General features: G+C 43.2%; 2 protein-coding genes across 7 annotated transcripts in view; one reads left to right on the forward strand and one right to left on the reverse strand.

Moving 5' to 3' along the window:
• LOC128314570 (translation initiation factor IF-2-like) overlaps positions 1–20505 on the forward strand; it is a 28842-nt gene extending 8337 nt beyond the window's left edge. The window contains exon 3 of the transcript XR_008296361.1: positions 20212–20505. The gene's annotated coding sequence lies outside the window, so the exon portion shown is untranslated. The remainder of the gene's footprint in view (positions 1–20211) is intronic.
• TBC1D1 (TBC1 domain family member 1) overlaps positions 1–23544 on the reverse strand; it is a 224409-nt gene that overhangs the window by 158661 nt on the left and 42204 nt on the right. The gene's annotated exons all lie outside the window — the stretch shown is intronic.

Below are 23544 nucleotides of genomic sequence, written 5' to 3' on the forward strand. Positions count from 1 at the left end.
ACCCGAAGACCAGCTTCAGAACAAACGATGCTCAATAAATTGGTGAGGGAGGGAAGAGGAAAGATAAATTTGGTGAAGACTTATTTGAAGGTAGATAATAAATTCAGGTTATTAGCTAAAGAACATTCTACTTTAATGCATCCATATCAATGTTTAAATTTAGGTCTCTAATTTTGTTTTGGTTTCCGTTATCAGGTTATAGTTTCTTGTTAGCCGGAATAAGAGCAAACAGATTTAATAACATTTTGAATGGCTCCAGTCACCTTCAGTACATTTATCAAAAAGCCTTGCAAAATTAAAATCTGGCTGCAGCCCAATTAGAAATCGTAAGGCTTTGCAGTGTAAAAAAGTGAGCCATTGAATTGTTAACTCTAGAGAGGACCAGTGTGTGCCAGACGCCCTCAAGAGTAAAGTTCACACCAGTTTCTCTCTACCCTCAGCAGTCTTTTTAAAACAAATTCAGTTTATGGCAGATTTATCTCTTCATTAAAAGTAACAATTCATGAAAAGGCTTATGACATTTCTAACCAGCTAAATTAATATATTTGCTATTTTTTTAAATGTTTATATTTGAGAGAGAGAGAGAGAGAGACAGTGTGTGAGCGGGGGAGGGACAGAGAGCGAGGGAGACAAAGAATCTGAAGCAGGCTCCAGGCTCTGAGCTGTCAGCACAGAGCCCGACGTGGGGCTCGAACCCATGAACCATGAGATCATGACCTGAGCCAAAGTCTAACATCAACAGACTGAGCCATCCAGGTGCTCCTATATTTGCTATTTTAATATCTGTTCCCACCACAGTATTTTTGCTTAATATGTATGGTCATTTTGTTCATTTTCTAGTTGGTAAGACATTCCAAAAATAGAAACAATGTTTTTCTAACTTTAGCTCAGTCTATAAAGTTTAAGCAAATAATCTTTTTTCAAAAGTACCGTACACACACGTTTCAAAATCATAGAAAAACCCAGCAGCAATTAGCTCATAAAAGAAAACACTGAAAATTTAGTCATAAGATTTTTGACATCCTCACCCTGTGTTATAACTAAACACGGATGCTCAGCTTTAAGCTCAGATATTTTTATTATAATTTATAATAAAAACATTAAAAACACCACCTTGCACAGCATTAATTTCACCAAAAAATAACTTTTTCTAAACTGAAAGTTATGTTTCTCCTAAAAAATGAGACTGAAAAATATTAATTCCCAAATCCATTAGTGAATAAAAATTGGACCAAAACTCCCCTTTCTCCCTTATTTCATAGATTACAATTTCCTAAAAAAAAAAAAAAGTGTCTTGGTTTACCTCTAATTAGCGTGATTTCCCACTTCTAAAACAATTTCTATTTACCCACTATCATCTAGTTCTTTAAAGTCATCAACTTTGAATCCAGCAATCGTGCTTCTTGGTATTTAGCCAAAGTAGTTGAAAACTTATGTCCATACAAAAACCTGCACACAGATGTTTGTAGCAGCTTTATTTAGTTACCAAAGCCCAGAAGCAACCAAGATGTCCTTCTGTAAGTGAATGGATAAATAAACTGTGGCCCATCCAGATAATAGAATATTATTTAGTGCTAGAAAGAAATGAACTGCCAGACCATGGAAATACATGGAGGAACTGTAAATGCACATTACTAAAGGAAAGAGGCCAATCTGAAAAGGCTACATACTATATAATTCCAACCATATGACATTCTGGAAAACATAGAACTATGGAACCAGTGAAAGATCAGTGGTTGTCAAGCGGTTGGGAATGGGAAGAGGGAGATGAATAGGTAGAGCACAGAGGATTTTTAGGGCAGTGAAAATTACTTGTTATGCTGTTATAATGATGGATACATGTCATTCTACATTTTTCCAAACCCACAGAATATACAACACCAAGAGTGAGTCCTGATGTAAACTATGGACTTTGGGTGATCATGTTGTGTCCATACAGATTCACCAGTTGTAATAAATGTATTACCCTGCTGGCGGATGCCGATAATGGCAGAGGCTATTTATGTGTGGAGGCTGGGTGTAGGGGAAATCTCTATACTCTGTGCTCACTTTTTGCTGTGAATCTAAAACTATTCTAGAAAAATGAGGTCTTAAACAAAAGCATCAGGTTTGAAACACAACGGATACTCTTCTTGTAAACGCTCTCACTCTTTTCAAAGCCTAAATTTGTATATGTTGGTATTTTTGGATCACAATAGTTTTGGAACTGCACAGCAAGCACCTAAAAAGCAGAACAATGTCTCTCCCATGTTGGTAACTTGTGCCTGGTACAGAGCCACATACCTCTATAGTCACGCAAAGCAATTCACATCTGTTTCCTCGCTATAGCTTGAGATAGATACCTCCAAAACGTCCACCGAGCCATGTACGCTTGCATTTCACCCAGAGGAGAGTGCTGGTTATGCTCAGTGCAATTTTTAGGTGCACAGAGCAAGCACATTTCCCAGAAGGTGAGACCCAAGAGCCACATTCCTGGGTAAATGCCCCTCTCGGAACTTGAAGATAAAGGGTCCCTCTGGGTTCACAGCTTAGCAAAGTAATACGTAGGTTATAAAATAACCCATCTGCCTCCCAGTCTCTATACACAGCTAAAGCAGGTACATAATTGGAAACAATTTCTGCTGGCTTTGACAGGAGGTGTTAGGGACGAGAAGGTACAAGAAGGGAATGGCTTCCCTTTTCCCTTGATGTTCGAGTCTCCTTTGATTTCTCCAATGCTTCTAACGTAGGGAGGTCTGAGACACTGCCCTCTTCACCTGGGATTTTCCAGACTTGACAGAGGCCATGCTCAGGGTAAAGTGAAGATAAATCAGCCTGATAAGTCAGAGGAGGCTCAGAATTCATCTAAAGTGATCTGATTGATCTGAACACAGTCCTTTGGAGTCTTTCTCTCTGTGGAGGCAACACATCTCCAGAGACCGCCGAGGAGGGACACAGGGATGGGCGTCCAATGTGCACTGCCAGCTTCTACCTACTCGAGACTGGCTGTGTGATCTCAGGCAGCTGATGTCGCATCTCTGGGCCCATTTCCACCTTGTACATTTCAGAGGTTACACTCAAGATCTCCAAGGTCCCTTCCAAGCTTCCCTTGGGAACGCTATGAAATAAGTGCTAAATTAAATGCCCGTGATGGGTTCATGCCTGGAAGCCTTAGCTCAGGGTCAAGGCAGAATTAAACAAACCTGCTTACCAATCTCAAGATCCTGATGTTGCAAGGATGCCAAAGCAGCCCTTGGAACTTTTCAGGAAACCTAGAGTTGGTTCCTTACCTCAGGGGAGAAACTTGCAAGAATGAGTGCCTACAGCTCAGTGGTTGGGGGGGGGGGGGGTCCCCTGCCTCCTGTCTGCAGTACCCCTTCTCCAAGATCAAGGGTCAGGAAGGAGGGAAACGACATCTACTAAACATCTGTTGCATGCCAAGTATTTTCATATATTATCATCAATCCTTACAACAACCCCAAAGTCTTGTGGGCCCAACCACTGCCCTGCAAAACTGCAGGGTCAGGACCTCCATCCCAGTGTGTCCAGAAGGTGGGACTCCTGTCCCAGTGGGTCTGGAAGGCAGAGAATCAAGGCCAAGACGATTTTTCTTAAGCCTTAAGATCTGATGGAGTTTTGCCTTGTAGTTTGGATTTTTTTTTTTTTTTTAATAGGAACATTTATTCTATGCCTGTTTCATCACTGTGTTTTGGAAGCACATAATTTGTTTGGTTTCACACACTCACAGCTTAGAGAGGAATTTGTCTCCATGTATGTCAGCATGAATCATATCTCCAGTCTCACCCACATCTGATTTAGATGACCTTTAGATGAAATGCTGGACTTTAGATTTTTGAGTTGATGCTGGAGCAAGTGAAGACTTTGGGGGTTTGGGAATGGAATAAATGTGTTTTGCATGTGAGAAACACATGAATGGGGGGGGCAGGGACAAAATGCTGTAGGCTTCAAGTTCATAGCTTCCCCAAATTCAGATGTTAACACTGAGTCCTCCACGTAATGGTAGTTGGAGGTGGGGTCTTTGGAAGTAATTAGGTCGTGAGGGTGGAGCCATGAGGAATAGGATTGGTGTCCATGTAAAAGAGATTCCACAGAGCCCCTTGCCTCTCCCACCATGTGAGGAGACAGGAGAAGACGGCCATCTATGAACCGGGAAGTGGTCCTCACCAGACACTGGATCTGCCAGCACCTTGATCTTGAATTTCTCAGCCTCCAGAACTGTGAGACATAAATTTCTGTTGTTCACAAGCCATTCGGACTGTGGTGTTTTTTTACAGTAACCCTAAGGAACTAAGACAGGTAAAAATAATAGTAATAGAACATGATGTGTATTGAGTGCTTACTATCTACCAGACAGTGCTTAAAACAGCAAACCTTTGGAAAGCACTCATTACAGGCCAGCCGTTGTTCTGAGCATTTCCAATGTGCAGACGGACCAGGATGGCCAGATTTTGGATGGGGAAACTGCAGGGGCAGAACCAGGCTTCAGGCCCAAACACTCTGTCAACTTAACCACTTTATCACCTAGCCCTTAATTATCATCTCAAAAGTCTGCGGCAAAGATACTATTTATTCTATTTGGCAGACAAAGAAGCTGAGGGTCAGAAAGGTAAAAATACCTCACCCAAGGTCGAGCCTGGGTAGAGCTGAGGCTCTCTCCACGGTGCAAGAAAGCAAATGGTCCTCAGTGCTATTAACACTGGGCTTCGTGCTCTAAGACTTCAGGGATCTATTCTAGTCAAGAAACGTTCTGAAGACACCCACCACCTTCCAACCAACAGCTGGCTTTGTCGGGGGGTGGGGGGGGGACTTCTGCTTTCGTGGGGCTGGGGGATGAGCCAATGGCAGCTAGGCTACATGGGGGTGGGCTTGAAACAGCAGATTCTAATGAATAATCAAAAGAAAGAGAGGAAGAAAAAGAAAAGGAAGCAAGTCCTCTCTGGGACTGAGGAAGCAGGGCGCTTCCCAGAGGCTACAGCTGGCTGGGGGCTAGTAAGAAGGAAATGAGGCCTCCAGCAGACTCCCCGCTAAGGCCACCCTGGGGACTGGCAAGCCCAACCCAACCGGAACCTGACCAGGGACAAAGCAGGGGCTGGGGCTCCTGGGTGTGGGGCAGGTGGCAGCAGTGATCCTCCCTAGGAAGAGGTGGCCTGGCTAACGGAATGAAAGACCCTGACCTCACAGTGCCAGAAAATTGGCTGAATGGGGTATGTCTCCTGCCAAAGTTTAATGACAGCCTGACTCTTTCAGTTAGAGGAGTCAGTGGGTCTAAGACAAGGTTTCCTCACAGGAAGCAGCCCATCACTCTGTTCCTCCTCTCCAACTGAGATGTTGTGGTACAAGGGCTAAGGGCCGGCCAAGCCAAGCACGGTGCACGCAGATGTTGCTAGAAATGTTGCTACATAGTTTCAATTCATAGCTGATATACAGTATATGTAGTTGGTGATTTCAGGCATCCACCTGTGGCCCCCTGTGTGCACAGCAGGGAACTTAAACCATGGAAGCATCCATGAATTCTTTGTCTCTTAGTAAGTATCTGTTGTACAACAGTGCACAGCAGTCCCTGGAGATGCTACAGCAAATAAGCCACCTGCCCCCAGAGGCGCGTGCTAGGCTCCAGTGGGCCCGCGCAGCAAGTAAACAGGAAACTGCACAGCCGGGTGAGGAGTGTCGCAAGAAGGAAAAGAGGGTGCTATGAAAGCACGCAGAGAGGGCCTGGAACCCAACACTGCGGCCTGTAAACCCACCCAGAGGGCCTGAGGCTTAAAGATGCACACAAAGTCAAGCAGAAGTTAGCCACAAAAGGAAAAACGAGTGAGATTATCCCTAATCTACAAAAGAGCAGAATCTGATGCTGGACTTTTTATTACATCCAACATTCTTGTTTTCTAAGTTTTGTTTGTTTGTTTTTTTGTTTTTTTAATTATAAAATATTTCCAGAGGCGCCTGGGTGGCTCAGTCGGTTAAGCATCTGACTTCGGCTCGGGTCATGATCCCATGGTTCATGAGTTCGAGCCCCATGTCAGGTTCTGTGCTGCCAACTCAGAGCCTGGAGCCTGCTTCAGATTCTTTGTCTCCCTCACTCTCTGCCCCTCCCCCACTTGCACTCTGTCTCCCTCTCAAAAAGAAATAAACATTTAAAAAAATGTTTTTTTAAAAAGAAAAAAAAAATTCCAAAAAATCAAATAGAATAATATGACAGATACTCATGTACCTTCTACCCAGTTTTAACAGTTTTAAATATTTGCACATAGGTACATAAATGTATTTTTTTAAGAGAAATAAAATGTTACTTATAGACATCTCCCTACAGGCCCAGGAGTACCCACCATCTAGTGCTAGGTCTATCTTCCCTCTCTGTTTTTATATATTATCCACATGAATAGTAATCCACAAACTATATTAACTCGCATTTTGTGCTTTTCAATTTGTTCCTATATGGTATCACAGTGTATACTATATTTTTGGCAGTTTCTTTTTTATATTCAACATGGTGTATTTTAACTGCTGACTGAAATTCAGTTGTAATAAATTGTATGACTATCCCATATCTGTTCCATTTTTTCTTTAAAGTAGGCTTCACGCCCAGAATGGAGCCCAACATGGGGCTTGAACTCACGACCCTGAGATCAAGACTTGAGTTGAGATCAAGAGTCAGATGCTTAAAAGACTGAGCCACGAAGCACCCCTACTCCAATTTTCATGGATATAGAATTTTTCCTTTTAAAAAAAAAACATTTTGGGGGGGCACCTGGGTGGCTTAGTCAGTTGAGCGTCTGACTTTGGCTCAGGTCAGGATCTCGCCGTCTGTGAGTTCCAGCCCTGCGTCGGGCTCTGTGCTAACAGCTCGGAGCCTGGGGCCTGCCTCCGATTCTGTTTCTCGCTCACTCTCTACCCCTCCGCCACTCGTGCTCTGTTCTCTCAAACACTAAATAAACATTGAAAAAAAATTTTTTTAATGTTTATTTATATTTGAGAGAGAGAGAAAGAGAGATTGAGAGAGACAGTGTGTGAGCGGGGGAGGAGCAGAGAGAGAGGGAGACACAGAATCTGAAGCAGGCTCCAGGCTCTCAGCCATCAGCACAGAGCCAGATGCGGGGCTCGAACTCACGAGCTGTTTGAGCCGTGAGATCATGACCTGAGCCGAAGTCAGAGGCTTAACTGACTGAGCCACCCAGGCGCCCCTTTCCGTTTTTTTTTTTGTTTTTTTTTTTTTTAACCATAAGAACAACACCTCTTCCTTGTCTCCTTGTGCACATGTCCACCAGACATGCCTAAAAGTGGAACTGCCGGGCTACAGGTGTCCACATCTTCAACTCTGCTGCACATGGCCATACTCCTCTGTACAATCACTGTGCCAATTTAGACTTACACCCGCGTGCATGGGTTCCTGTTGCTTCACATCCTTGCCAATCCCGATGTTATCAAGCTCTTAAATTTCAACATTCTAATGAGTGTGATGTTATTTTCTTACTTTAATCTGCCCTTGACTGGTTGCTAGACTGTTGCCTATCTTTTCAATGGGGGGCTTGAACTCACAACCTGGAGTAGCTGGCACATGCTACCTACTGAGCCAGGCTGCTGCCCCTGGTTTGTATTTTCTTTTTTCTTTTTAATTTTTTTTAAGTTTATTTATTTATTTTGAGAGAGAGAGGGCACAAGCAGGGTAGGGGCAGAGAGAGGGAGAGGAGAGAGAATCCCACAGAGCCTTATGAGGGGCTTGGACCCATGCGATCATGACTTGAGCTGAAGGCAGACACTTCACCAACTGAGCCACCCAGGCGCCCCTGGTTTGTGTTTTCTTAATGGTTTCATATCTTCTGCCCTTGGGGATATGCAAAGAGATATCTGAAATGAAGAGTTCATGTTCATTTCGGGTAGGAGATACCTACATTAAATGATTAATCACTGCCCTGGAAACGTTGAAAGACCTTCAGAGAAGCTGCGAGCCCCGTTCTGACCACAGGCACACTAAATCAAAGACCAGCTTACTGTTGGATTAGGGTGCTTTTTAAAATATTTTTTTGTCCAATTTGTGGTTTAATTCGTTTGATTTATTTCAGTATAGAATTTGACTTTTTATCATTGTTTATAACAATCCTGAAAAAAAATCTATAATCACATAACAACAAATTGTCATAACGACCAACACCCTCATAACTAAATCCATAGGCTAACAGACTAGAAAGCTATCATCTATCCAAACCTCTTTATTTACAAGTAATGAAGCTGAAGTCTGAGAGACTAAATTATTCATGTTTATTCACTCAACAAATATCTACTGAGCTTCTATACTAGGTACCAGGCATTAAGCTAAGAATTTCACATAAATATAAACATTAGACATTAAAACAAAATTTAGACACATTTGAGGTCTCTAACGACAGCTTCAAGAGGTAAAATCTGAGAAGTTAAACAGCCTGCCTAAGGTTTATGAGTAGAGGAATGAAGGGTTAAGATGCAAAGATTCTGACCCCAGCAATACTTTGTCTTGTCATAAGATACACTAGTGATGCTTGGCCTAAGTTCAAAACACAGAGATATGAACCTTACAGGAGAACAGGGCCCTAGCATTCACACAATATGAGAAGAGATCCAGTTCCTTCATTGAAGAAGGCAATGGATGGGTTGGGGCTTATGCCCACATGTTATAGAAACTCTTCGTTGGCCTGTGTGTCCAATGAGCCAAGACAAAGAGTACTTATGTGGAGAACCCACCGTACAGTCAGCTCCAGGGGAAGAGTAAGTACTAGGACATCATGGTGAACAACAGTCATGGTCCCTGTCCCTCATGGGGCTCACAGTCTGGTGGAGCAGACAGACATTAAGCAAGTAAGGAAACCAGTGAAATACATAATTACAAAGTGCTAAGTGCTATGAAAGAAGGAACAAGGTAATGTGAGAGAGAAAGTCTTGTGGGCAAGAGACTTACTTTAGAATGTGTAGTCAATAAAGACCTCAATTAATGCTAAAACTGAGACCTGAATGAGGTAGCCATGTCACAAGTCAGGAGAAAAGCATGTGCAAAGGCTCTGACAATGGAAGGGAAGAAATATCTCTGTAAATACAACAGAGAGAGTGAGTAGAAAGTGGCTCAAGATAAAGCTAGAGACATAAGCAAGGGACAGACCAGCCAAAGCCCTGAAGGCTGTGGTAAGGAGCTGAACTTTATCCTAAATGTAATCGGGAATATTGGTGGGTTTAAGGAAAGGAATCACATGGCTCAATCCTTTATTCTGGTCACTCTGACCACCATATGGAGAATGGAATACTTGGGGAGGATGGGAGGAACAAGAGACCAGTTCTCCAGTTAGGAGGCTATTGTGGTGGCTTGAATTAGGCTGGGGCTTGCAGTGAAAATTACGTAGGAGCTGACGGATTAAAGATATGTTTTGGAAAAAGAACCAACAGGGCTTGCAAAAGGATAGAAAGTATGGTATAAGTGAGACAAAAGAATCAAGAATGACCTCTAGGTTTTAAAAAACATGAGTAAGGAACTGCCTACAATTACTTCTCAAACATTTCATGATTTGTCTTGAGTTTTTAAACTTAATAAACACTCTCCAGTGGGAAGTGTGAGGGGGAGAGAAGGTCACATGATCATGACTCTTCTATAAGGAACTGAATGGCAGCCTGACACTGAGACTTTATCTTTTCTGGAGGTTACTTCTGAGCATCCTTTGACGGGGAAGGAATCTGGAACCCCTGGCCTCTGGCTGCCTCAGATGGTTCTTAAATAGCCACATCCAGTTGGCTTTTTATGGAATAAGACATTCAGAGACATAACTACCACCCACTGTCAGTAGCCACAGCAAACTACTAACATGCATGATAAATACCAACTCTTGATCTAGAAAAATCACTATATCCTGGAATTCATCAACCACAGAGGAACTCCTAAAGCCTCACAGGTCATCTAGATGGACATCAGATGTCTGTGAGTCCAAAAAAGCTTTGTACAGAATCGAAGGCATGGGCATACGTTGCCTTAAGCAATAAGACGTTAGAAGCAAAATGAGAGTTCATAAATACTATTTAACCATTCAGACATTTTAAGATCAATGTTAGTCCAAGCTGCAAATGTGTTTCCTCTTTTTTCAGCATTCCACTTAACTCTCAATCTTCTCTTGATTACCGCCTTTCACGTCTAGGATCTCCTGAAGGCTTTCATCTGGTTTGTGCTAGACTGGGGAGAAGGCGTGGGAAACTCTTGACCTGACCCTGGCCTCTTCTCTTTTATCCTTTGCTATTTCCTGTCTCCTGTTTCTCTGCAGGAGCAAATCTCGTTCATATATCCTAAAAAGGAGCAAATCTTGTTCACATATTTCAAAAAGTGGGAGCCTTCGCACGGAAGGAGTGTAGAACCAGGGGATAGCGGAAAGGAAATAAGAAGGAACACGATCCACCTTATATTCAAATAGAATGTTCATCATGGTAGAGATCATTGTTGTGATCATGAACTTACATGCCTTGACTGTTGATTTTTCAGGCATTTTGAAATGATCGAAAACCACATAGCTCAAGTGCAGAGCAACCAATAAAGAAAACAGCAGCTGCCTCCATAGCCTTTCCTAATTTATAACGTACTTTTGCATACATGATCTCACTTCCTACTAACCTCCAGTAAATTCAAGTCCTCCCCTTGTGACTAAAGCAGCTGCAAGATGCCAAATATACCTCTTTTACCAGCATTGTTCTGTTGGTAGTAGAAATACACCACACAGTGGTGAGTAGAGTCGTAAGGATCTGCTAGACTCAGTAGTCGTGTCCTGGGCAGTATGAGTACTAATGATGTTTGCCAGGGTCACAGGGTCCTGGGGTGTTGTAACAACTGCACACATTTGCCAACCCCACTCCAACCGAGTCCAATATCTTGATGCACAGCAGTAAAGGGTCGCTTCCGTTTCTAAGTTGAAGGCAGTTTTACTGAGAGTCCTTTCAGTTCAAAGATAAATATGCTTGTTCTCCAGATCATTCCAGGAACTTTTACCGATAGCCATGGGTATGTCTGCATTTAAGTTTGTATGAAAGAAAGAAAAGGAAAAAGAGAAAAGAGAAGAAAAGAAAAATCTGTTTATTTGCAAAAGGACCACCTCAAATACAAAAGGCCGTTCAAATGAGTGACAGAGCCATGATTTGGATCTGGTGTATCACATGATTAATTTAACTGCTACACGGAGCTTGTGAATTCAGTTACCATTAGGGGTCAGGCAGTCCATGTAAATATGTAAAATGCCAGGTGGAAGGCACAGAGAGTGGGAAGACTGGCAAAACAGGCCACGCACACCAATCTGCAGGCATTCAATGAATTGCTTTTCTTCTTCTTAAAAAAAAAAAAATCTGTAGGCACCTGTCTGCAACCTTGCCCCATTATGCCATTAGCAGAAACTATTGCTAATTGCCATCTTCCCAAGTGTTTTGGCACATTCATCCCTTAAATGGGCTAAATGGTACTCTGAATCTGTGCAGAAATAAAGTAAAAAATGTAGTTTAAGTGTCCTAAAGAAGGGATAAACAAAGACTAGTGGGGCGTAGAGATGCGAAAGCAAATCGAATCCAGGAAAGCTTTCTGGAGGAGATGGCATTTGAGCTGAGAGAGATGGAATGCTTCTCGTAGATTAAGGAAGAGAAGAACTTCTCCAGATAAAAGAAACAGCAATGAGCAAAAAAGAGGAAAGCTTGGCTATTTCAAGAGAATAAACAGGGCACCTGGCTGGCTCAGCCAGTGGAGGACGCGACCCTTGATCTTGGGGTTGTAGGTTCGAGCCCCACATTGAGTGTAGAGATGACCTAAAACTAAATTCTTTTTTTAAGGGATGCCTGGGTGGCTCAGTCAGTTAAGCAACCAACTCTGGCTCAGGCCATGATCTCATGGTTCATGGGTTCGAGCCCCACGTCGGGCTCTGCGCAGACAGCTCAGAGCCTGGAGACTGCTTCAGATTATGTGTCTCCCTCTCTTTCCCTCTGCCCCTCCCCAACTCATGCTCTGTCTTTCTCTCTCTCTCAAAAATAAGTAAATATTTTTAAAAATTTAAATCTTTTTTTAAAAAGAAGAATAGACAGTTCCATTTTGTTGGAGAATAGGGTACAAAATCTTGGAATTAGAAAAGTATGAAAATCCTCATGGTCAAGGCCCTTGACAGTCAAGCTGAGGAGTTTGGCATTTATTGGTTGGGGTTGGAAGGTGGACAGGTCAGAGAATGGGTTTTCTAGGAGACAAATCTACTATGTTGATCTTACAGACTTTTTTTTACTAACTCTGTGCTCAACGTGGGGCTTGAACTCATGACCCCAAGATCAAGCGTCACATGCTCTGCTGACTGAGCCAGCCAGGCACCCATGATCTAATAGGCTGTTTCTTAAGCATACTTCTTTACTAGACAACTTCAATCTGAAAAATGTCATTATTCTTAGCATATGTTTTTAAAAGTAAACTTGGTCACCATATGAGAAAAGGGGCACAAAACCAGCAGCAAATCCAGCAAATGTGGCCATCTGTTTCTGTGGTTCTGAGTACAGATCAGCAAAAATAGCATTTTTAAAACCACAGAACTATAGCTGAAATCATATCTCCAGTGCAGGATTCCACCAGCGACTACTTAAATTTTTTGGTCTGGCATTTTCAATAAAACATACCATCCACAGGACATCGTGGAAAACCATCATCTGTTGCATTTTTATAAATGCAAGAAAAAAGGAAGGAAGAGAGAAAGGGAGGAAGAGAACGGATATGTAGCTTGTCGGAAATGTAAATCAAATGTCAGAAGTGACCTTTTTAAAAGTAATGACGAAGGAAAAGAAAAACATCAGACAATCTGTTCTGAACTTTTACAAAAGAGCAGTATAGGGTAAAAGAAAAATTGGAATTTGGAGTCAGACAGGCAATGTTGGAATCTCAACTCTCCTCTCCCTTTACTGTTTATGCCTGTGATGAGCTAAATTTTCTCACCTCTAAAAGGATAATATTATTTATTGCTTTAATGGTCGTGAGGGATAAAAGCCTTGCATGGTATCACGTACCACGTATACTCACGTCTTTCCCTCCTGTGGAAAGGAAGGGACATGCCTGCCATCTGAGCCTGCGGCCACGGGTATTATACAAACCCGTGGAGTCTAGTAGATTTTATATATCAGATTATGTAATGCATATGTTCTGCTACAGTAATGTGGGAATTTTAAACTACGTGAACAGTGTTCTGTTGCCAGTCGTGACATGCATGTGCCCCTCCTTGATTAAGCCCTAATTGCACATAGCACTCCGATAGTTTTTTTTAAAAGTCTGATATTAATATGTATCAGCTTAAAACGGTGCTCAGAGGAATTATTCATGATCACTCCCAGATTAAAGACACTACCCCTCTCTTATCTAAGGAATTCCTACCTGATTCTAGTTCATTAATTAACAACATGCTTTTCATACCACACTGGGTTCCCATGTATCTTTTAAAATATTATTCCAAAATTCAGCACTCATGCTTTTCATCCCAAACTTGCCAGAAAAGGAATCAGATCACCTGACCTGAATGCAAAATGTGTCTGTGTGCCGGGGTGAGAGAGAAATGGAGATGTGTGTGGATAATGAGTCTCTACAGCTGTCAGAGACCTTGCACATCAGTCAACACATGGTGAAGACTTCACAAACTCAGTCAAGTGAGTGGATTTGCTTTGATTTCCACCGTAAATCAGCACACTTTTTCTGCAGCCCAGATCAACTCAGAACCATCACATTATCTGTGCACATGACAGGGACATGAGTGGTAACAGAAAAACTAAGACTCCAGAGATGGAAGTTTTATTTTATATTATTTCATCTTATTTTATTTTAAGTTTATTGATTTATTGAGAGAGAGAGAGTGCAGGAGGGAGGGGGAGAGAGAGAGGGAGAGAGAGAATCCCAAGCAGCCTCTACCCTGTCATCAGAGAGCCCGATGCAGGGTTCGATCTCACGAACCATGGGATCATGACCTGAGCTGAAATCAAGAGTCAGATGCTTAACCGTCTGAGCCACCCTGGTGCCTTCAAGCCACAAGAACTTTAAATCACATACCGTGAGGGTTAAAAATCTGAAAACACTCTGAGCCATCTGAAGACCACAACACAATCTCAAAAAGCAGCATGAAGATTCAGGAGAAATCATCTAAGGCCACTGGAACTGGAAGCCCCTGGGCTTTGCCGACACCTGTAGCTCAGCACTGCTTTCTAGTTGGGCTTCCCCACCTTTGCCTTCATCTCCTTCAAGGTCTCCTACAGTAATGAGAGTTACTACAGTCAAGGGAAAGGCTCATTATAGCCTGAGGACTCTTGGGCATTAATCTGTAGATTGGTTACACTCACAGAGTGGGGGCCATGGTATAACCCATGTCCATTGTCAACTGAACTTCAGGGTAATTTTCTAAAACCTAAAACTCTTTTTTTTTAAATTTTTTTTTAACGTTTATTTATTTTTGAGACAAAGAGAGACAGAGCATGAACGGGGGAGGGTCAGAGAGAGAGGGAGACACAGAATCTGAAACAGGCTCCAGGCTCTGAGCAGTCAGCACAGAGCCCGACGCGGGGCTCGAACTCACAGACTGCGAGATCGTGACCTGAGCCGAAGTCGGACGCCCAACCGACTGAGCCACCCAGGAGCCCCTAAAACCTGAAACTCTTACTCCTCTCAGCAAAGACTGTGACCCTTTTCTAGATCTTCAGTGTTTTATGCTCCCGGACAAATACTATCACCACTTTGTAGATCCTAAGCGTTTTACTGAGAGGATACCCTGATCTCTTTAAAATATTTACTTGGACATCTTTTTCAGATATTCTTTTTGCAGTCTGCTAATTTGTGACCATAAGGTCCACATTCCCATCCTTGCTGAGTGATACCGGGACTTGTCTTCTCCACCTGAGTGTTGTGAGGCCCCTTCCCTTGCTGCTGACCATGTAAGACACCCCCTTGCTGGGGGTCACGGGTATACTTAGAATGAGAAAGACCCTGGGGAGCCTGGGTGGCTCAGTCAGTTAAGCGGCAGACTTAGGCTCAGGTCATGACCTGGTGGTCCATGAATTTGAGCCCCTCATTGGGCTCTCTGTGGACAACTTAGAGCCTGGAGCCTGCTTCAGATTCTGTCTCTCCCTCTCTCTGCCCCTCCCTCACTCATGCTCTGTCTGTCTCTCTCTCAAAAATAAATAAACATTAAAAATTTAGAGTAAGAAAGATCTTGTACTTCTGATATATTGACAATTGGGGTATAGTGGTACCCAGACTCTAGCTGGAGATAATCCCCCTCCTTCCCTCCTACAGTGCAGTCCTTATAACAGCAAGGTTTTATTTTTAAATTCTGAAACTGTGGGGGTTTTTTGTTAATTTTTTAAAATGTTTATTTATTCTTGAGAGAGAGAGAGACAGAGACAGGGAGCACGTGCATGCAAGGGGGGAGAAGCAGAGAGAGGGAGACAGAATCCGAAGCAGACTCCAGGCTCCGAGCTGTCAGCACAGAGCCCGACGCGGGGCTGGAACTCAGGACTGTGAGATCATGACCTGAGCCAAATTTGGATGTTCAACCAACTAAGCCACCCGGGTGCCCCTGAAACCGTGGGGTTTTAATTTTTTACTTTATTTTTATTTTTTTGAAACTTTAGATTTTTTTTAAAACTTAAAATTATGGAAATTTTCAAACAGGAAAGTAGAGAGAATATGATAATAAACTCCTAGGTCCCACCACCCACCTTCAACAACTGTCAACTCAGGACCAATCTTGTTTAACTTATATCCACGCCTACTTTCCTCCAACAGATTATTTAAAAAATGATCCATGACGTACTATTTCGTCCATAAATATTTCAGCATATAGCTCTAAAAGATAGAGTCTTTGTGCTTTGTGTTGTTTAAAATGATGGACGACAGATTTTCAAATAAGCAAGGTCCAAACTGGGTATAAATGCATACTCTTGGTCAGCCATTTATATGTCTCACACATGATAAATAACATATTTCCATCAATTCAATATAAAGTTTTCCTGCAAAGAGACCATCAAGGCACTTTTCCATGAATAAAAAAAAAAACCAACAACAACAACTTGATAAACTGTGCAAAAGTTGCTATGCTTTATAATATCTAAATGCACTATATTAGGCCCTCCACCCTCTCTTACAAAGATTAACCTAAAATCTTAACAACACTTTGTGGTAGGTTCTGTGATAATACCCATTTTACAGATGAAGAAACCAAAGTACAAGGAGGTCAAAGCATTCATTCACCCAGGGCCATTCAGGCACAGAACAGCAGCTCAGACTCACTCCAGAGCCAGTGACCTCTTTACATGGTTTGCCCGTCGAAAGATCATATTGAGTAGCATTGTCCTGGCTTCTCAGTTTGGTTCCTCCCAAAACAGGCCCTAAGAAAAGGAACTGGGGGCAGGACGTTTGTCTGGTTAGAAATCCCAGGAAGCACAAGTGAGGATATGCAAGTGACAACACGGGAAAGAAAGACAAGCCCAAAGCGTGTGGTAATGAATGGGTTACCTCTGGGGGCAACTGGGGTTCAACCCCACTGGGGAATCAGAAGAATCACAGAGAATAGGGGTCAGCACACTTCAGCCAGCAGGTCAAATCAGACCCACCACCTCTTTCTGTAAATAAAGTTTAACTGGCCCCTAGCCAGGCTCATTCCCTTAGCACGGTTTCTGGCTGGGCTTTCTGCTGAAAGGGCAGATTTGAATAGTTGCAACAGAGATCGTTTGGCGTGTAAAGTGGGAAATATTTACTATCTGCCCTTAAGAGGAAAACTTTGCTAATTCCTGCTGTAGAACATCCGGAAGAAAAAAGGGAAGCAGAGTAGGTATTTACCTCATCAGGTTAGGGTTGCCCTGGGGTCACTAGATCCCCAGCCCTTCAAAGCTGCTCTCAGGCAACCTGAGCTCACCCCTGTGGCTCCTGAGAGAGCCTCATGCTGAGAAGCAGAAAGACGAGGTGGCTAAAATGAGAAGCTATCTGCATACAGCTGCCGGTGAGCTCAGAGGTGGGTCAGAGACCCCTGCCACACATCAACAGCACGTGCTAGGTACAACTTCTCTGGGCCTCAAGGCCTCTTCCATAACAAAAATAATAATCCTAGTTAGCGCAGAGATGAGTGTAAAATTATACTGGAAAACACACTCGCAAAATTTTAAAAAGGGCCCAGTAAATGTTGTCACTTATTTTGCAAATAATCTCCCTAAACATTAGTATTAGGAAACACTATCACCATAACCTATACAGCCTAAGTCTAAATTCTTTACCACGTGGGAAAATATTTCAGAAGAGTCCCTACATATTTTGTTAACCGTAGGGTAAACCAGAAGCCTGCAAATAAACAGGCTTCTGCTTGGATGGTATGTGTGCCCATGATTGATACCTGCCTCTCCCTATATCACTTAAAAATCACCATCAGTTGTTTAAACTGATTGAGAACGACAGCATTATCTATAATCACCAAGAGTAGAAGCAGTCCAAATGCCCAACAACTGATGATCAGATAAACGGAATGTAGCTCATTTTTGTACAGCGGAATATTATTCATCCACGAAGAAGAATGAGGTGTTGACACACGCTACAAGATAGATGAACTGTAAAAACATTATACTACGTGAGGGGTGCCGGGCACAAAAGGCCACACATTGTAGGATTCCATTTATAAGAAATATCCTAAGAGGCAAAACTATAGGGACAGAAAGTAGACTAGTGGTTTCTAGGGATGTGGGGACTGAGTGCGGTGAAGGGGAAGACAGAGTGACAGCTGACAGGTACAGAGTTTCTTGTGGGGCTGCCAAAATTGTTAAAAAAAAAAAAAAACAGCTTATGCTGGAGCACCTGGGTGGCTCAGTCGGTTAAGGGTCTGACTCTTGATTTCGGTTCAAGTCATGATCTCACACCTCATGGGTTCGAGCCCCGCATCGGGCTCTGCGCTGAGAGTGTGCAGCCTGCTTGGGATTCTCACCTCCTCTCTGCTCCTCCCCCGCTTACACTCTAAATCTCTCTCTCAAAATAAATAAGACATTTAAACATTTTTTAAAAATAAAAAATAAAACTAGCTGATGCTGATTGCACAGCCCTGTGACTATAATAAAAACCACTGAGTTATATACTTGAAATGGTGAATTTTATGGTGAGTCGAAAACTGAACGAGAAAAGAGAAAAGGCAGGCTCCTGTACATAAGAAAGAGTGCCCACAAGATGCTCTCAGTGGATGTTCTTCCCGTGCTCTTTGCTCTCTATTGCCCCTCGCTGCCTCACTGGCATGTTGCCTCTTGCAATCTTCTTTCTGGGTCTACTCATTCTTCTAGCTCTGTCTTCACACTTCTTTTCCTACTATGGGGTTCAGGTCTTGGAGTCGATGGCATTCTGGTCATACTACCAGTTGGCTGCGTGACCTTGGGCAAGTTACTTACCCTCTCTAGGCTTTAGCTTCCTCATCTATAAAACAGATATTCTTTTACTATTGTTTTGGGTTTTTTTTTAATGTTTATTTTTAAGAGAGAGAGAGTGAGCAGGGAAGGGGCAGAGAAAGGGAGACACAGAATCCAAAGCAGGCTCCAGGCTCTGAGCTGTCAGCACAGAGCCCAATGCGGGGCTCAAACTCATGAACCACGAGATCATGACCCGAGCCGAAGTTGGACGCTTAATCGACTGAGCCACCCAGATGCCCTTCCATGTGCCCCCTTGTAATCCATGCCACCCTCTACCCCATCCACAAGCAGCCACTGATCTGTTTTCTTTGCTAAAGATGAGTTGGCATTTTCTAGAGTTTTACATAAATGGAATTATATAGCATATTCTCTTTTCATTGGGGGTAGGGGACTTGTTTCACTCAGCATAAAAATTTTGAGACTTTCCACATCACCACGTGCATCCTTTTTACTGGTGAATAACACTCAACTTACTACCTGTTGACGGACATCTGGGTTGTTTTCAGTTTCTGGACTATTTTCCATTTGGGGCTATTCTAGATAGAGCCACTAGGAGCCCTGGTGTTCCAGACTTCCATGGACACGTATTTTCATTTCCGTGGAGAAAACTGTGACTGTACCAAAATTTTGTAATGCTCAGTAGAGCACCTGGCTTCTGGCCCAGAGACTGAAAAGGAAACCAGAATCAGCACTGCCACAGATTCCAGCCCCAAACCCCCTCTCCAGGCAGCACTGATCCCCTGATGCTGCCACCACAATCATCATCGTGGCCACCGCTGCGAAGCTTGCTTTTTCTGCAGCTGATGCCTCTAATTCTTTTCCTTGGGCAGTTGCTGACCCTTCAATGCCCCAGGCATGGTCTAGCCTCTCTCTGGGGACACAGCAGAATTGTTCACTTCCTGTTCAGACAAAACAAGGGTAGTATTTTAACAGATGCATGTGATACTGAGTTTCCCAATATTTCTTGTCTACTGAGGATTGTTTGTATAACAGTCAAGAACACCAAGGCAAGGACTAAATTTAATTTCAATTGAAAACATCAAAGTTCATCGCTTGCACCTCTTTTTAAACGTTGCCACTTGACCCGGTACCTTATTTTTTAAAGAGCCAGTGTTTCTTTGTAAAATATTATGGCTTTCTGTCATATTCACCACTGCTTTGCTGTAATTATTTGTTGTAACATGGTATTTTTAAACGAAGACTGTTCTCTGTTATCAACACTCAAAATGGCCCCCAAAAGTGGACTTTTATTTTGGCTGAGATTCCAAACTGGCATTATCTCAATTAACCCACATTTTAAAATCTCAACCCATATCTGCTTACTAGATTCTATCAAGAAGACCTAAAATCTAGCCTGGGTATAAAACAGAACTAACACTGCATGAATTTCAGACATAAAGGTTTTGGGTGGGAATCCTGAGAGCTCATCTAAATCTTAGCAGATCTGCTCCCGTCCATGTGGAAATACCAAATATTACCAAACATTCTTCGGAGAAGCAGCACCTGGCACCATTCAGAAACTACATACGCAACGTCTTCCGTTGACATAAACCTAGTCATGCGACAAGAGAGCAAAGCAGGCTGGAATAAAGTGCTAGATTTGCTTCCAGGCTCTTGAAAGGCCCCATGGGATACCACCCTGGATACTTATTTGGGGGCTAGTCTCACTGATTTGGGTCAGCCACGTGACAACCCGAGACACATTATATCCAACCTCACTTAAGCATATTATTCAGTTTCCAACTTTGTTTCATGTATTTCTTACAAATATGATCTTTTAACAACCAGTTCTGCTTTGTTAAAATTCAACTTGCTTATCTGAGCAACCCTCTATGTGAAATGGTCTCGAAGAAAAGAGTCTGACGTTTGCACCGCCCAGCCACAGTGGGGCACCTGAGTGCTGCTTCCTGGGTACTACGGACCAGCCAGCCACGAGCACAACAAGAAAAATTAACAGCTACACCCCCAGAATAACTTCACTGGAGGTTAGTTGAAGATGGGTTCATTCTAGAACTTTATTTCTTAAAAATCCCAGCAAAGCATTATTTCAGATAATCTAGAGAACTCTCTACATGAGACATCCTGAATAGGAACTTGTCTCCTTGGCAACAGAAATCAAGTAAGGCAGAGCGAGGACGTTCCCTCCAACAGAATTCAAATTGTGCTCACTCATCAAAGTGACAGATGCCATCACCAGGCACGAGGCTCCAAGCAGCCACTTGATTCCCAAGGAAAAAACATCAGCCAGTAAAGGTCTATATGTAAATTACAAGCACCCAGTAATAGCTATGGAGTCCAGCCCTGTGTGGTTTAAGAAACAATTCTTGGGGCACCTGGGTGGCTCAGTTGGTTGAGCATCTGAGTCTTGATTTCGGCTCAGGTCACGATCTCATGGTTTGTGGGTTAGAGCCCGGCACTGGGCTCCTCCCTAGCAGTGCGGAGCCTATTTGAGATTCTCTCTCTCCCTGTCTCTCTGCCTGCCCCCTGCTCTCTCTCTCAAACAAACATTAAAAGAAACAATTCTCGGGGCGCCTGGATGGCGCAGTCGGTTAAGCGTCCGACTTCAGCCAGGTCACGATCTCGCGGTCCGTGAGTTCGAGCCCCGCGTCAGGCTCTGGGCTGATGGCTCAGAGCCTGGAGCCTGTTTCCGATTCTGTGTCTCCCTCTCTCTCTGCCCCTCCCCCGTTCATGCTCTGTCTCTCTCTGTCCCAAAAATAAATAAACGTTGAAAAAAAAATTAAAAAAAAAAAAAAAAAGAAACAATTCTTAGCCAAGAACCTTCTTGAAGAAGTGTGTAAGAACATCTTCCCATCTGACAGTGGGGGTTACTTCGTGCAGCAAGATGGAGCTTGGGAAGTAGGGAGGAAACATACATTTTATACTTTACAAACTTCTGAACTGATTGTGTTTTTAATAGTGAATGTTTACAATTAAATAATTTAAATGAGAAAATACTTTCCTTGGTTCTCAATTTTTCTGTCCGGTCCTCCCACAGTGAACACTTAAAAGATTTTTTTTTTAGGCTGCCCTGCACAGAATGTCTCATTTAGGGAGGAATCTCAAACAGGTGGTGACATGGCCCCCTCTGCTGACAGGGGACAAATATTTACTCTCTTCCTCTTTCTGGCAGCCACTGAGCAGGCAGTCAACCTTGGTACAGCCTGTCAGGTATTGCTGTCCGGGACTTTGAATCTTGAAGGAGTCAAGTCAGATCACAGGGTCGGTGAGACCTGACTCACAAGGAGGGCAGTGGCGTTAAGAGTCCAGTGGCTCTACAGCTAATGATCAGTGGTGGCAGGGCCAGGGACAGCCGTGTCTGTCAGCAGTGGTGCCAGTGGCAGCTCCTTAGCAGGTATTCCTGTGATGGAAGCTTGGCCATGGTTCCACCTGCTCACCTCTTCTTGGTTGCTGTTCATTTTCAAGGCTCGATTCTCTGGTCTTTGCGTTGATTCTGTTAGTGACCTATGTCCTTCTATTAAATTCCTTTTCTGCTTACATCAGCCACGGTTGGTTCTGGAACCCAAGGACCCTGACCCACAATTTGTTCATTCATTCATTCATTCATTCATTCATTCAATAAAGTTAATTCTTAACTGGCTAATATGTGTTGAACACTGTTCTAGGCACAGGGATTTTGCAGTGAACAAAACAAAAATCCATTCTCTTGAGAAGCTTCTATTCCAGTGGATCTCACTTCTTCCCGACGCTGCTTTCCTTTACCTTTCTCCAGAGGTCTTTTTCACTTTGATACTGTACCTCTAGCCCTAAACCCAGTTAGCCTTCCTCAGCTTGCCTTGACATTAAGAAAGCAAACACCTTTTCATGTCTTTCTGCTTTGCTCTTGAGCTCAGGCCAAACCCTACTGTTTGACACCGTGAATGGCCATGTACTCTTGTACCATAAACACTTACTAGCCCCTAGACTATTCAAGGCACTCTGCTAGGAGTTGGAAATGTAACGTTGAACCAGTCACTGCCCTTAGAGATCACCGTGTAGGAGCAAAGACAGCTTAAGTAAGCTGTAAGCAGGTGATCTGTGACACAGAAAAGGAAATATGGTGACACAGAAATGCATAATAGGAACATCTTACCTAGTTTAGGATGGAGCCAGAGGAGGCTTCCTGGGGGAAGTGATGTTTAAGCTGAGATCTGAGGGATGAACTACATAGCCAGCTGAAGAAGAAATAGAGCCCAATAGTCAGCAGGAACAACACACACAGTATTCTAGAAGTAAGAGAGAGCAGGGCGCATTAGAGAAAATGGAAGGGGCTCATTGTGGTAGGGGCATGAAATGTAAGCAGGTGTGAAGGGTGGGATAACAGTTTAGGAGAGACTGGAGAGGCAGACGAAGAATCGTATTAGTGTTCCACAGCTTTATTCTCAATCACAAGCCACGCAAGGGCTTATGCAGAGGGGTCAACAGAAGGGCGTGTCGTCAGATCTGCAAACCAGAAAGATCGCTTGGATCTTGGGTGGAATGAATTGGAGAGGAGAAACATGGAGCCACTGAGATTTTGAAGAGCTCACCAAAGTAGTCCAGAATAGAAGGACTATATCCTGAACTAGTAGGGGTAGGAGAAATGAAAAGCAGCAGAAATATTCAAGGGACATTTATTGGTTACAATCAAGAGGACCTTCTGGTTGGGCTGGAGATGGGGTGAATAAGGAGGGGAAGAAGTCAGAGATGACACCCAGGTGTCTGATTTGGGTGGGCAGGTGGACAGTGGGTCATTAATCAAAAAGAAATGAAATGCTAAAGAGGAAATGACTTCAGTTTGGTCATATTAAAGTGACCAAGGACAGCTGCCTGATTGCAGCTGTGCGTGTGGGTCTGGCTTTCAGCGCAGAGATGTGAGGTAGACAACAGAATCTAGGATCACACAGACAGTCACTCTGACCACAGGAATAGTTGAGATGACACTGAGGTCAGGACAGTCATGGAGTGAACTGTTACTGTTACAAAGCTTCACTGCCCCTCCCTGGGGAAGTTTAGATTTTACCATCTTGTTGATGTCACGTTTGGTCACGTTACTTGTTTGGACCAACGACACGCGAATGGAAATTATGTGTGTCTCCTCCCTTCTGTGCAGCTCTGAGGTCCAGCTCAAGGTCCTCCATGGTC

Source organism: Acinonyx jubatus, chromosome B1 (assembly GCF_027475565.1).
Source record: "Acinonyx jubatus isolate Ajub_Pintada_27869175 chromosome B1, VMU_Ajub_asm_v1.0, whole genome shotgun sequence".
NCBI classification, from domain to species: domain Eukaryota; kingdom Metazoa; phylum Chordata; class Mammalia; order Carnivora; family Felidae; genus Acinonyx; species Acinonyx jubatus.